At 41.4% G+C, this 14,193-nt stretch overlaps 1 protein-coding gene across 1 annotated transcript in view; it reads left to right on the forward strand.

Annotated features, from left to right (window-relative positions):
- The first annotated feature begins 3,320 nt into the window (after nt 1–3,320).
- rnf19b (ring finger protein 19B) overlaps nt 3,321–14,193 on the forward strand; it is a 48,078-nt gene continuing 37,205 nt past the window's right edge. Inside the window, exon 1 of the mRNA XM_033637443.2 lies at nt 3,321–3,580. The gene's annotated coding sequence lies outside the window, so the exon portion shown is untranslated. The remainder of the gene's footprint in view (nt 3,581–14,193) is intronic.

A 14,193-nucleotide genomic window follows, 5' to 3' on the forward strand; every position in this document is an offset into this window, starting at 1 on the left:
TCTCAAGTTAATTGTGGGCTATTGTTATTTTTAACTGGTGGGACAGCCTTAACTATTTAGAAATTAGAAAAAAATCTTTAATTGTAGGCCTGCACATAGTTCATTGTTCCCTTTCAGTCGATTCACTCACTACAACACATATACTATGGGATATCACACCCATCATAATGCCAGAGAGAGAGACAGAGAGAGACAGACAATGCCTCCACACTGGCAACATCTATGGCTGGAAGCAATATGTTGGATTGTGTATCCCTTCATCTTATTCTTGTGAATGTGATATCTCAAGAACACCCTGAGGTGATTGCTTCAAATTTGGCAGAAACCACCACTTGGACTCAACAAAGTGCTTAGATTTTGGTGGTCAAAGGCCACTGTGACCTATACACTTATTTTGACAAAATTTCACACGTCTAATAGGATAAAATGATGACATTATGACATTTTATATTCAAAGGGTCAAAGGTCAGCTTCACTGTGACATCAAAATGTTCTGCAAATACTTTTTCCTGGCTATTACTAAAGAAGTGGGGGAGACATTTAGTCAGATACTGAATTGGTGACTCCAACCTTGAAACTCTTCTGATCGTTAGGATCTTCTGTGCTGCCATGTCACAGTATTTGTAGCTTCTTTACAGTAATATTCATATTTGAAGTAAGGTGCAAGGTGTGGACGCCCAGTGGAAATGAAACAGACTCCATCACAATATGAAACTGAAATTATTAGTTTGATCACTGCTGATCAAAAGTTGAGACGAAGCCGAGTCAACACTGTTTCACTGTTGCATTTTTCCACTTGCCAAATATCTTAGTGTTGTGATCACTTTATTTCTGGCGTTATTGTGTCATTGTGTTGGCTTGGATATGAGCATGCATCTCTAATTAGATAGGCCACAAACATTTCCCCTGCAAGGTCTTATCTGTAGCATTTCATTATTTCACCCTCATTCAGCATGTGGAGAATATCTGTCCTTCCTCTCTGTCTTTCTGTCATCTTCTCTTCTTAAAAAACTCTTAAGCATCTTAAAACTCCTCCTCTCTACTCCTGATGCTTTTCACCGCTCTTTAAAGAGCTAAGATGCTTTGTAAATAACTTATTTTTACCAGAACCTAGTCTTAACTTTAAGGGGAAATAATTCCAAGAATTTCATCACTAGGGGCAACTCTTTGTACTAAGAAGCTTTGTGAATATGGATCTAGCCCTTTCATGCATGGTTTTTTTCTTGAGTGTTTTATTCCTCTTCAGGCATGAAAAAGTAAATTATGAAGTTCATTTTTTAACAGTTCTACATGTCCACTCAGTTGGACAGCATGCGTTTAAGTTTTCAACTGAAGAAATACAAACCAGTTTTAAAAATGCTATATCTCATGTGGAACTATAAAAAATATATTTTAATGCTGTTAAAGTAGTGTGGTCACATATTTTAACACGTTCATATACTGTTCAATGCCATGCAAAAGCATTGAACTCTGCTCCTGACTCCTCAGCATCTCCTCTCTCTCTTTCTACTCCTCCGTCCTGTTCCTACCTCCCCCCTCCCTCTTTCAGCTCCATCTTGGTTTTGAGAGATTTGGGTTGCACTGCCAACACCTGCCTAATGGGTGGCAGTGTATGGCATGACGCACAAGGGTCCACTCTAGTGCCTTAAATGCAACTATAGCATCAAAACCCATGCATATACAAGAAATGGCTTTTAAATATCTGTCCACTGTAGTGACCACTATACATGAAAGGGCTAGTTTGTAGGATTTAGTGGTATCTAGCAGGTTGATTACAACCAACTGAAACGTCTCCAGTGTGTCAAACAGAGAAAAACCTTTGACTGTATCAAAAGAAGGACCTAGCCACAGTGACATCATCCAATGGTTTGTGAACTCCAGTTCTGAAGCCTCGAGTTCGGCATTACAGCTGTTGCCATCTTGTTTTTGGAGCCAGGAGTGACCATATTTGGGCAGAGACTGGCACTGTGGAGGAGTGAGGGGTGGAGTCAAGGACACTATCAGCAAACTGCCTGTCAGTGAAAGCATACCAGGCTGTAGACATGTTTATTTCTGCTGTAAAGTTGGGCATTTTAACATTAGGTCCATACGGAATGACCAAGCAGCAACCTCCAGGGCTGAAAAATAAAGCCAATACAAAAGTGCCAAAAACTGCAGCTCCTCTCATGGCCACTTGAGCCTGGCACCAAGAGTGAGTTTCAATCTCCATAGGCCCACCTTTACAGCAGAAATAAACATGTTTACAGTCTGGTACAAAAAACTGTTTTAGTCTCCATGGCTAATTTCACCGTTAATGACAATTGTACGGTGGGTGAATTTTTATAAAACTGAATTGTTTACATTTTATTAAGGCTTGAAGTAACGCATATTTAAGGGCGGGCTGCTTTAAATGACAGACTGTCTGCTGATAGTGTCCTCTGCTTGTCAGTCAGATCCACCCTTTGCTCCTCCACAGCTCCACCCTCTCATCCAAATATGGTCACTTCTAGCTCCAGAAATCCAAGATGGCGACAGACGTAATGCCAAACTCAAGACTTAAAAACGGGAGTCCAAAGACCAATGGGTGACATCACTTTAGCTATGTCTATTATTTTTTATAGTCTATGAGGATTTACTCACTGTTAGAGCCAGCCTCAAGTGGCCATTAGAGGAACTGCAGTTTATGGCACCTCCACGCCAGCTTCATTTTTTAGTCCTGGAGGTTACTACTTGGCAAAAATATGAACGGCTCTATGTAGAGCTTGTGTTGGTTTGACTGTTCTGGGCTGCTGTAGAACAATGTCGGACTCTGTAGGTATAAACAGCAAATTCTAAGATAACAAAAGCACTATTTTTATTGTCAAGTGATTATACTCTAAGGAAAACATAGTTGTGAATATTATATACCATTTCTGCCATTATGTTCCCCTAAATCCTACAAAGAGGACCTTTAAATTCATGCTTGAGTAGGCTAACCTACTTCTACCACTGGAGGTTTACTGATGTGGGCACATCTGAACTTGGAGCCTTGTAGACAAACAGGATGATGAGGCTGATGATGAGGTTACAGATAACCCACTATTGTCTGTCTAAGAAAACGAAGCAGAGTCATATTGTTGATAAGTGCAGTGATAAAAACACAAGTGTTTATTTACTAGTCAGTTTCTTTGTTCTCTTCCACGAAAACACGTTTTGGATTTACAGTAATGAAGCTCCTGAGGGGCGGGAACGACACGGGGTGGGGTTTCCGTGTTCTCAACGGCGTGACGTAACCGACCGGGGCTTTCCTTCATGACGTCAGAGGGCAGCGGCGAAGGCGGTGGAGCAGCGAGAGAGAGTGAGAGAGAGAGAGAGAGAGAGAAGCAGAGCGGAGCGAGCTGCGGAGATTACACAGAGTTTCTGCGCTGCGTTCCCGGGGCGCAGGAAGACTAGAGGCCGCCGTCACCTGCCAGGAGCCCCCGAGCACGAGAGGAGGAGAGGTGGGCACGGTAACGGAGGACTGTCTATACAGCCACTCAAGGAGGGAGCCAAGATAGGAGCCGGAGTGGCCGTCGCATCGCTCCCCAGCCTCTCCTGTCGAAGAGATCCGGTGCTGAGCAGGGTAAGTGCCCGGCAGTGAACCCACCTCTGCTGCATGAGCTGTGTGTCATGGATTCACTGAGCTCTGCTGCTTCTACAGATACAAAGAAAAACGGCGACCTCAAAGGGAGTGTGCCACCACGAACCCTTTAATTACTGTTGTTATATGTATGATTATTTGCAGGCATGACAGATTGTCTGTATATGCCAGTCAGAAGGGTCAACTCAGACCAGAACCACCCAAATTATCATTACAGGGAGGCACAATCTCATGTTACATGTAGTCCAGTCTCAGTGCTGCTGCATGTCTGGAAATAATCATAAACTATAAAAAAAAACAAAATGTCTTCAGCTCCATTGTCCAAGTCATCCAGAATGTCTCAGAGTTAAAATCCTTTCCCCTTTCTTTTTTAAAACGGCTGCCCTGCCACTCCCTGGTCACTCTTTGGGCTGAGGACATGCTGCATTTTCCTTTGGAGAAAGAAAAAAAAATTTATATCAAATTTGAATTTAAGAAAGAGAGCTCAGAACAGAGGAGATGTCATGATACTGTTAGAGAGGGTGTTATAAAGGCACATGAACACTCCTCACTGGAATTCTGTTTGTAGCCTATATTTTGGTCATTTATCTGTGTTTGAGAATAGATTTTGTGAAGGTGTAAAATTTTCCAGCATTGTAATGTTTTGGTAGATTTGGTGAAGAGACAGCTTGCAAAATTAGGGTTTTGTCTGAATATTGGGGCTGTAAAAACACTAATACTCCATGTGAACAACAGCCAGCATTAGTCTATAAAAACAGAGGTTGTATTAAATATTTCAGACTTTAATTATATACCCGTTAATGTGTAGGAATCTGCTCAACTATGATAGGCGATAATGAACCATTCTTTGTGCTCTGGTATCCACTTTAATATTTTTTCTAGACGCAGATCTGAAGTGTTGGATTTGTTCAGATTTATCATAGGACAAGTGTGTGAATCTAAAGCAGAACTGAGGGAAACAGCAAATAATTGTTATTTGTTTTGGATGTAAGTGAGCTGCACAAGCGAGGCAGAAAGTTTTGACCATTTGAAGAGAAGTTGTAAATGCTCTTTTATGACCGACCATGTTAGCTGATACAGTCTGAAGCAGGGCTGCACAATGAATCGAAATATCCTTGAAATTGCAATATGGCCAAGTGTAATGTCCAAACTGCAGGAGCTCCAGTTTTTCCAAGGTAAAATATGTCATACTGTTATAAATGAAACACTGTGGTGCTACAGAGATGCCCCGGCCTACAAATTATATTTCAAACGTAAGGAGTCACTCTTCATTTAAAACCAAATTCAATACTGTTTTTTTATTAAAATTTTTTTGCTTATGTTATGCATTTATGAATATCAGCTTGTGCATTGTTCAGCTATCCCTAACATGTTGGCATCCGTCTCAGAAATACAGAATTGGATGCACTATAACCTAAACTTGAGAATTAGCCAAGTAGCTGAACCATATTCCTTTTAAAAATATAAACAAAGGTTTGTTTGCGAATGCTACTGTGAACTGGTCTGGTTCAAAGGGAAACGTCGGTATTTATGAACGCGGACCCTAATGCTCTCAGACAGTTATAATAACAATCTGAGCCTGTCAGTGCCTAAAACACATACTTTTAGTGGACAGAAATCGACCACGCACAATTGCCCATAGGGATTACATTGCAGTCTGTTTCGCTGCAGCTGCTGCAGCGCCCTCTTTCAATATTGGACCAATTTTAAAAAAATTGTTGTCTCCATTACTTATTTAGACACAAAAACATGCAAAAATGATGGAGGTTGAAAAATACAGAAGTTACCCTTTAAGAGTGGCACACTGAACTAACCTTGAACCCTGGGTATTGTTTATTTTCCTTTTGTATTGGCAACATTCTGCCAGAAACTGCACATACAGCTGACAGGAGGAAACCTCATAAATAATAATAATAAAAATAATAAGACCGGTATAGCTGTGCTGGAGAGGGTAGCTAAAATGGAGGGGCCTATCCTTGCATAACCTTTAAAATCTGTCAGTTATAGCACAAAATACTAGCATTTATTGAACCATATTTTCAAAGGCTTGTTACTATTGATTGATAAATTGAATCTTCTGAAAGATATATGTTGTATGTGGTGTTTTAGAGGTGATTATAGCCAAACAAAGGCAGTGATCTCAACCAAATTCCAGTGAAAAAAAACAGCATATTTTGCAGTTGATGCGAGGTTGAACACTCTCATTCCATATCGGGAGCAGTTCCTCTCTCTCTCGTCAGATGTGTTTGACCATTACCTCATCCAAAGGAGGTTTAAGTTCCCGTGTCAGTGTGTGCTTCAAGTTACAGACAATAGCTGGGAATTACACGCTCAGTTGTCAGCGGTACTGTGTGTGTGTGTCCTTGTATTGTGCTGCTGTTTCCTTTCTGAAACCTGAATCCACTCATCCAGTTTACTACTGTTACTGCTGCTCACCTCCATCTCTGTGCAGGCCTTTGTGGGTGTGTGTGAGTGAGGGGGTGTTATGGGAATGTGTGTGTGTGAGGAGGGGCTCAGAGGTTTTGCTCTTTGCAACTGTAACGCCTGCAGTCCCGACATTAAACATTCAACAACTCAGCAATATGTCTCCTGAATGCACCTCTAATTATAGAAGCTTCCAGCCTGATTCCCTCTACCTCCACATTCCAGCGCATCGCTCCAGACTGTACTTATATGTTTATATGTGCGAGTGTGTGTGAGTGTGTGTCTGTGTGTGTAGGAGAGAGACAGATGTGTTAATGAGAGTCAGTGGGAAAGAGAGATAGCGAGAAACAATGCAGCAAAGTCTCCATTTGTGTGCCCATCTGCGTCCTACTGCATTTATTCCTAAAAATGATCATGTTTTATAAAGTTTTGTTCCTATTAGAAAAAATTAACTTGTTTCAAATCTGTGATATTTAATGTTTTTTTGTCCTCTATGATAGTAAATTAAATATATTTGAGTTTTTGTACAAATAAGACAATTTGAAGACATAAACTTGGTGAAGTTAAAAGTAATTGTTAGTTGCTCAAAAAAACGATCACTTGATTTACAGATATCTCTATTCCATTGTAAGTGTATAGAACTTTTGGCCACTTTGTAAAATTGGCTTCAAAACCCAACGCTCTTCCTGGGGGCTTTGTTTACATGTCTTCTTTGATCACCAATTTCCTGATTTAAGTAATAACTATATAAAGTTCTTGCATGGCATGGCTGACTATAAACAACACCATCATTACCATCATTTGATCCATTGATTGATTAAAATCTGCATACCAATGACACAGCTTCTGTGGGGTTGAGGTTAACACGGCAGTAACTACTAACAGTGGTTGGAACCAAACAGTCTGATTATCAGATCATATCTGTACCAAAACTTGTGTCTTGTTTTTTTTTTTTTTTATCCAACCCTCTTATCACCTGTCTTTATCACAGTAATATTCACAAAATACGCTCTGGTCATTTACAAAGTGGCTGATTTTCTTTCTGGAAATCAGCTAATCAATTCGTCCAGCAGAGAGATAGAAAGAGAAAACAGAAACACACCAGTTCCTGTAACAGTGAATGCAGCATCATTAAAGTGGTGATATGGAAATTGTCCAACTGTGTCACCCATTTCCATTGAAAAAGGGTGTGCAAACATTAACAGTAGAAGGTGCGTCTTCTCCACACACACATTTCATCCTGTTCAAATTTATTTGGCATTCACTTTGACGGCGTAAAATGGAGCAAAACTCTTGTTTAGGGTGAGCTGCTTTTTGCCAGATGTTTGGATGGTTTTCTAGGAGAGAGAATTATGCACGCGCACACACACACACACACACACACACTCACACACACGCAAATTAGCAGACAGTGTGCAGATCAAGAGTGTGTGTTGAGCTGGATTCCTTGGAAGGGTAGGCCATGATGTTTGCTTGTCAGGGTAGTTTTTCCACAGAAGGAAGGACTGCTTCCATTATCGGTAATATCACTCTCACCATCAGCTCGCCCCCACATGCACATGCCAAAGTCTAACCACTTTGCTTACAAAATAACACTGCATCCACAGTGATTTAATGTGGGTGGCCCTGCTGTCCTGAAAGTGTTTCTTGTAGATGTGTGAAATATTGACAGTAAATAATAAGTACTTCATGTTCTGTGTAACAGAAAAAAAAATTGTTCAGTTTACTGGAAGTGTTGATTTTCTCATGAACAAAAATGTAGGCCTGATGAAACTGAAAGATTTTTTTTTTTTTTTCAACTTGTGTTTTTATGACGAGCCACACTGACTTTCATATTATTAGAAACCAGTCGTGTGTGAAAATCTCATCATCATTCAATCTTTTCCGATTATAGATTTATATGTTCCAATAGATGTGCTTTATTTGCTTTTCGACTGCAAGATAAAACACAAGCAGCACCATCAATGTTGAGCACACCGATTGGCACAAACAGCTGTCAATCATGACGTCATACCTCCTTTTTATAGCATCAAATAACTAGTTCAAACCAAACTTATCAGAGGAATAAACACTTGAACATACATCAGCATGATAACAACCAGGGCTGCACGATATTGGAAAAAACTGACATTGCGTTTTGTTCTGTTTTTTGCAATATATATTGCGATATTAAAGAATACAAGAATTTTCACCAGATGACTTGAATAGCTCTATTTGGAAAGAATTAGGCTGACTCACCATGACACCACTGTATTCATATAATACCCTTCTATTAATCCAGGCTAAGGTCAATGATCTAACATGTCATGCTCCAGTGTTTCCCCTACCGTTATAAATAAGGGGGGCACCCCGTCCTCATAATGGCACCCCTCGCCCCCCCCCTGAAGGTCAAGTTAATTTTATTTTCTATATAGTGCCAGATCACAACAGAAGTCATTTAAGGTTACCTTTCCTATAGAACAGGTCTATACCTTGTCCTTTTATTAAACAAACAAAATAGCCTTATGTTATTTATCTTATGTCATTTCTGTCTCTACATGGTCGCACGTTTACAATTCTCCTCTGCTCTCTGTATTGCACACGGCGGAGTTCGGCCCCGATAAACACGCGCACACACAGACACGTGCGCGCGCACACACACACACACACACACACACACAGGTGAGCACGCTAGAGCGCGGCTCGGGCTGCATTTTCCTGACTGAACCCGACCCGAGAACTAGACAGTTCTAACCAAGCCCGGCCCAAACCCGCAGCACAGCACTAATGGAGCAGAGCCTGTGTTGCATTCAGGCGTTGTCACGTAAATAACAAATTCCAGCACTTAAATAGGCCATAGCACAACACAGCAGCATGTCAAGTGGGCCGAACCTGAGCAAAATTTTTATTTGTTATCCAAATAATTTTACTTTGAGTTGTACTTTATGTTTTTATGCCATGTCCCATTTGCTAACATCACTCTTTGATAGCTGTCATTTCATCCATCTTCATTGAAGTTGGCTTGGTCGTCTAATGATCTTAAAGCCCAGACACACCCAACCGACATCAACATGCTGAATCAGCTGGGAGAAAAAGCTGACAAGGGGCGACACGCCCCAAAAATTAGGACAACACACTCTCACCAATGGCCCAACATTGACCAATGGCCCACCATCGGCTAGGTGTGTCAGGGCCCTTAGGGAGCGAGCACACTTCAGTTTGCTGATGAAGACTTTGAGATGCAGTTGAATTTAAGATTATCTTGCAACAATGTTTATTTTAATGCAAATCTTTTTTGGCATTTTAAAAAAAAGAATCTAACAGACAGAAGGGATCAACATGTTAAAATAGTTTCCTTGATGCACATGAGTCAGGAATGTTTCAGTTTTTACCTCAAACACTTCCCTTTATTCCACCAACCTCCCACCAACACAGTTGGACCCAGCAGGCCACAAGTGTCACTGTAAATGTTTGTGTGCATAACTGAGATGTTAAAAAGAGGTTGTGGCCTCCCTGAATAATTCATTTAAAAAAAAGATAATTCATTCCTAATTTGTGTGGGAGGAGGCTGCAGCGAGGGTACTCAGAACATCTCAAATCCACACTGAGGTCAGCACTTCTGATCTAATGTGTCATAATAACCCAGTTAATCAGTCTGGATATCTAATTTGCGTGACTCAGCTGGTCCTTATGCTCGCTGGAAGTAGCCTGCCCTGGACTTGTGTGTTTGTGTCTGTGTTTTTTCTACAAGGACCAAATGTTCTCGCAGAGATCCTCTAAAGGGGGGATGTTTTGCTTGACCTCTGGTCTTAAAAAGGAGGAACATTTAGCCACTAATAATGAGGATGTGCAGTCTAAGTTGGTGATCCATGTGGTCTAGTAAAACTGTAACCACCTCTGGGCTGGGCGATGCCTGACAACAGAACAATGGCTACTTAACTGTTGTTGGGTAAGTGCAGCTGAAACAACAAAACCCCATAATAATGCTCACTGGCCTTCATGAGCTGCACTAACCTAGTTTTCAACTTTATACTGACATATAAATATAATTTCCACAATATGAGCAAATGCACTGTTTCCGTGTCATCTTTAGAGCTTTGAGGTAGCTTTTTCAGACACATTTTGTAAAACTGTGAGTTTGTATAGAGCCTACAGTTTGACAGCAGAGAATTGGAATATTCTGCAGGAGTCATTTCAGTCGGCGTGATGCTTTTTCTCCACCCTGAAAACTGCTGTCTATAAATGGATTGAATTCAAACTGACTACAGCTGCAGTACTTTAAAAACCCACTGTTAACCTTTTAGTCACCTTTCAAACCTTCAGGGCCCTAACTCAACATTCTTTAACACATGGTCTAAAGTGCATAGTGCGAGTGCATTTAGGGCATGTCTGCCTCCACTTTGCTAATTACACAACACATAATCCTGGAACAAAGGAAGGCACAAGGCGCAAAGGGGTTGTATTTAGTTTCTTAATTAAACAATAGATGTGTTTTGGGCCTAACATGAATACAACCAGTGTAAGTGTCATCTCCAATTCCCTTTGTAGCGCACTTGCTATTTACTGGATTTCTGCTCAGCAGTTTTCTGCTGAGAGTAATGCAGCAAGAGCAATAATACCATGGCAGGAAATATTGTGGGACATTAAAGAGGCAAAACTTAATACTATAAACTTGACTGAGAAAACAGCACTTAACTTTTAGCTTCTAAAATAATGCTGCTCCTTGTATGTAAATGCACCCAGTGTCTCTCTTAAAGAGAAGATAGACAGCAGCTCTGCAGCTCGGCTGTGATCTCTGCTATGTTCAGATTTTAGAGAATGTAATTGATATTTTCCACACACCGCGCAGCGCTGTGTGTATAACAAGCAGAATGTATGCATGTTGTGAACCCGCCTACGTAGGTGTATTTATGTTGTGTTCTATTTACCTTGGGAGGTTGGAGCTGGGAATGACGTCACAGCCAAGTTGTTGGTATTGTAATAGAAGTGAGAATACCAAGATGCTTTTAGCAATACCAGTTCTAGCCAGGTTAGCCATTGTTAGCAATATCACTTCATAACAATGCATAGCGCTGTTATGCAAATAAACAGAATATTACCACAAATAAACAGAATATTACCACAATTTTCACCACGGTTGATGTGTGGAGCAGCCATCTTTGATTTTGAGGTTGTTGTTGGTGAAGTTCCTCCGACTTTTCAAATCGAAAATCCAACTTCGGTGTGTGTTCTATTTGAAAATTCCAACTGGGAGCTTGGAAAATCTGACTTCCCAGTGCAAATGGAACACACCATCACTATCCAAATAATGTGCCCTTTAAACAGCAGTAAAATACTGCACCATTCTAACCAGGTTTTTGTTGGTCAATGGCACAGTCATTTTTGCTGCCTCAAAATAGGAATGCACCAACAATGCAACTGACCACACCTCATTTTAAGACCTACATGCCAATGAGCACAGAGATGAGCGCAAGTACATTTGTGACTTACACAAGGTCACTGGCCATGAAAATGACAACTGCGTCGGTGTGAAACAATGACAGTTGCACTGTGCTGTATGGGTGTAAGATTAGGGCCCTGAGTGTTTTATATTTATATCACAGATTTAAGGGTGTTAACACTGGCACTTGCGGTCAATACACATAAGAGAGTACATTAGCAGGTATTCATCTAATGGTACCTTTACCTGCTCTTGGTGCTTAGATTCCTGCAGTGCTGTAAAATAAGTGGATGGTTACCTAACAGTAGTTAGAATCCAGGAGTGTGCTGCACACTGCTGCTTTCCATTTTTTGCACAGTGTCCAGCAGCAGGATGTATGGTACATTTACACATTTAAACATTTACCACCCAGTGTGGATTCATACATAATAGAAGGCAGAAAGAACGTTATGATCGAACAGGATTACATCTGTGCGTCGAATACCAAGTATTTGAGTTAAAAAATAAGAACACTGAAAAGTAGATGGAGTAAACTGACAAAAGAGGACCAAATGTGCGCAAAATTGAAAGAGGAGTGCATAAGCAGAGCATTAAACCATTTGGCAACATATTTTCGATCTGAAGACGCAGAAGTGAAAACACTTCTCTTACCTTTTAAGTAAAATTTAAATGCAGGGCTTGTGATAGAATGTTTTTTTATGTGTTTATTGTTATTGCAGAGTCAGGGTTTACTTTGTTACCCCAGTGCCTATTAACTGATTGTCTCTAATTAGCTCAGCCCCCCAAACACACATGCACACAAACACGCACGCTTACACCTAATACATTATTAGTTCTTGTGTTGAGTAGGGAACCACCTGTTCTGTCCAGAGACTGCCGGCCCGCTGCTCTCAGATTAGCAGGGTTTTAGTCAGTATGACTACAAACAGGCTGAGCCGAGCTGTCTGTTGGAGCCCAGCTCTCTGTGGATCTGTCTGTTCATGTTAAAACAAAGTCCTCAGTCACTTTAGTCCACTGGCTTTTAGCTGATGCTCTTATCCAAAATGATAAAATGCTCTTGAACAGTGAGTACAACAACAGGATCCTCATTTTAGTCTGATTAGTGAAACATTAGAAAGCGAAATGTTCCTAAATTACTCTTTTTTGTTCTGTGTGACTACAGTGAGGGACCTTTTTGCAGTTTAAATCTACATTGATTTGTTCTCTATTTGTTTTTGGTTGATATATAATATTTTGCAACCAATGCAAGCAGGTGAACTGGTTTATAAAGGTGTGTTTGTGTGTCACAAGAAACTGCAGCAGAGAGGAGTGAAGGTTCCGAGCAAGAGCAGCCTGACAACTTCACAGGAATCAGCAAAGACAATAAACGGCAGTGATGTTAGGAAAGACCGGCCTTGGGACAATAAAAACGTGTTTGGCAGAATGAGGAAAGTCACATTTCTCTCTCTCCATGATACGATTATGTGACCGGCAAAGGCTGTAGTGTGTCACTGACAGCTGTGGAAGTACATTATACCTACTGCAGTTATGCTTAAAGGACAACTTCGGTATTTTTCAACCTGGGCCCTATTTCCCCATGTGTATGTGTGCGTATGATTCATGGGTACCGCTCGTTCTAAAATTGGTTCAGTATTGAGCTGCAAAACAAGCTAAAACGGTAATGGGGGCAAATGCGTCCTGTATAAAAGTGCTTTTTTTTCGCCACTGACCAGTTCAGATCGCCAGTGTTATCTCTGTAGATAGCATATGGTAGCGGCCCTGGGGCAGTGGTGAGTGTGAATGAGTGGAGTCAGCTGTCAGTCAGTGTTGAAGCAGAAAGACGGAAGGTGTCCCCGCTCGGTATTGTAAGTGAGTATGTGTGTGTGAAGTGTGTGTTTTTTCGCCACTGACTGGTTCAGATTGCCAGTGCTATCTCTGTAAATAGCATACTAGCCTTTCCCTTACCTCTGGGCTGTGTGATGCTCCGCTGTGTCTGTAGCTCTCTCTACTCGTGGGACAGCCGTTTTCTTGAGGAAGAGGTGTTTCGGGATTGGATGTCTTCTCTTCTTCGGCTGGCAGTAGTCATCTTGGGAGAAGTGAGCACTGCAGACCTGATGGTCTGCAAGGCGCAGTGTCTGGAGAGGAGTGCCACAACTTCAGCATCTCGCCGTCCGACAAAGGCAGCCTATGAAAGCTGTACGGGGTGTTGCGCGACATCCTGCTCTTGCGTTCGGGAAAAAGGCCCGTTTATTTGAGCACTCCAGAAACTCGGTAACACTCCAGGGCGTAGCACGTGAAAGACTCTGTCCTCTGACTCTGCTCCAACACTGACTGACAGCTGACTCCACTCATTCACACTCACCACTGCCCCAGGGCCGCTACCATATGCTATTTACAGAGATAACACTGGCGATCTGAACCGGTCAGTGGCGAAAAAAAAAGCACTTTTATACGGGACGCATTTGCCCCCATTACTGTTTTAGCTCGTTTCGCAGCTCAATACTGAGCCAATTTTAGAACGAGTGGTACCCATGAATCATACGCATACATACACATGGGGAAATAGGGCCCAGGTTGAAAAATACCGAAGCTGTCCTTTAACATTGAGGTAGTTGAAGATTATTATCTCTGCCAGACATAGGCCTGGAGAGGATCATGTGATTGGTCGTGTGTGTGTGAGTGTGTGTATCTGCCTGCAGCAAATCTCACGAACTACTGGACCAATCAGCCAAATATTCTGTGTGCACATTTATGACTGTATGCTCAAGAACCT

The sequence above is a fragment of the Epinephelus lanceolatus genome, chromosome 16 (genome assembly GCF_041903045.1).
Source record: "Epinephelus lanceolatus isolate andai-2023 chromosome 16, ASM4190304v1, whole genome shotgun sequence".
Taxonomy (NCBI): Eukaryota; Metazoa; Chordata; class Actinopteri; order Perciformes; family Serranidae; genus Epinephelus; species Epinephelus lanceolatus.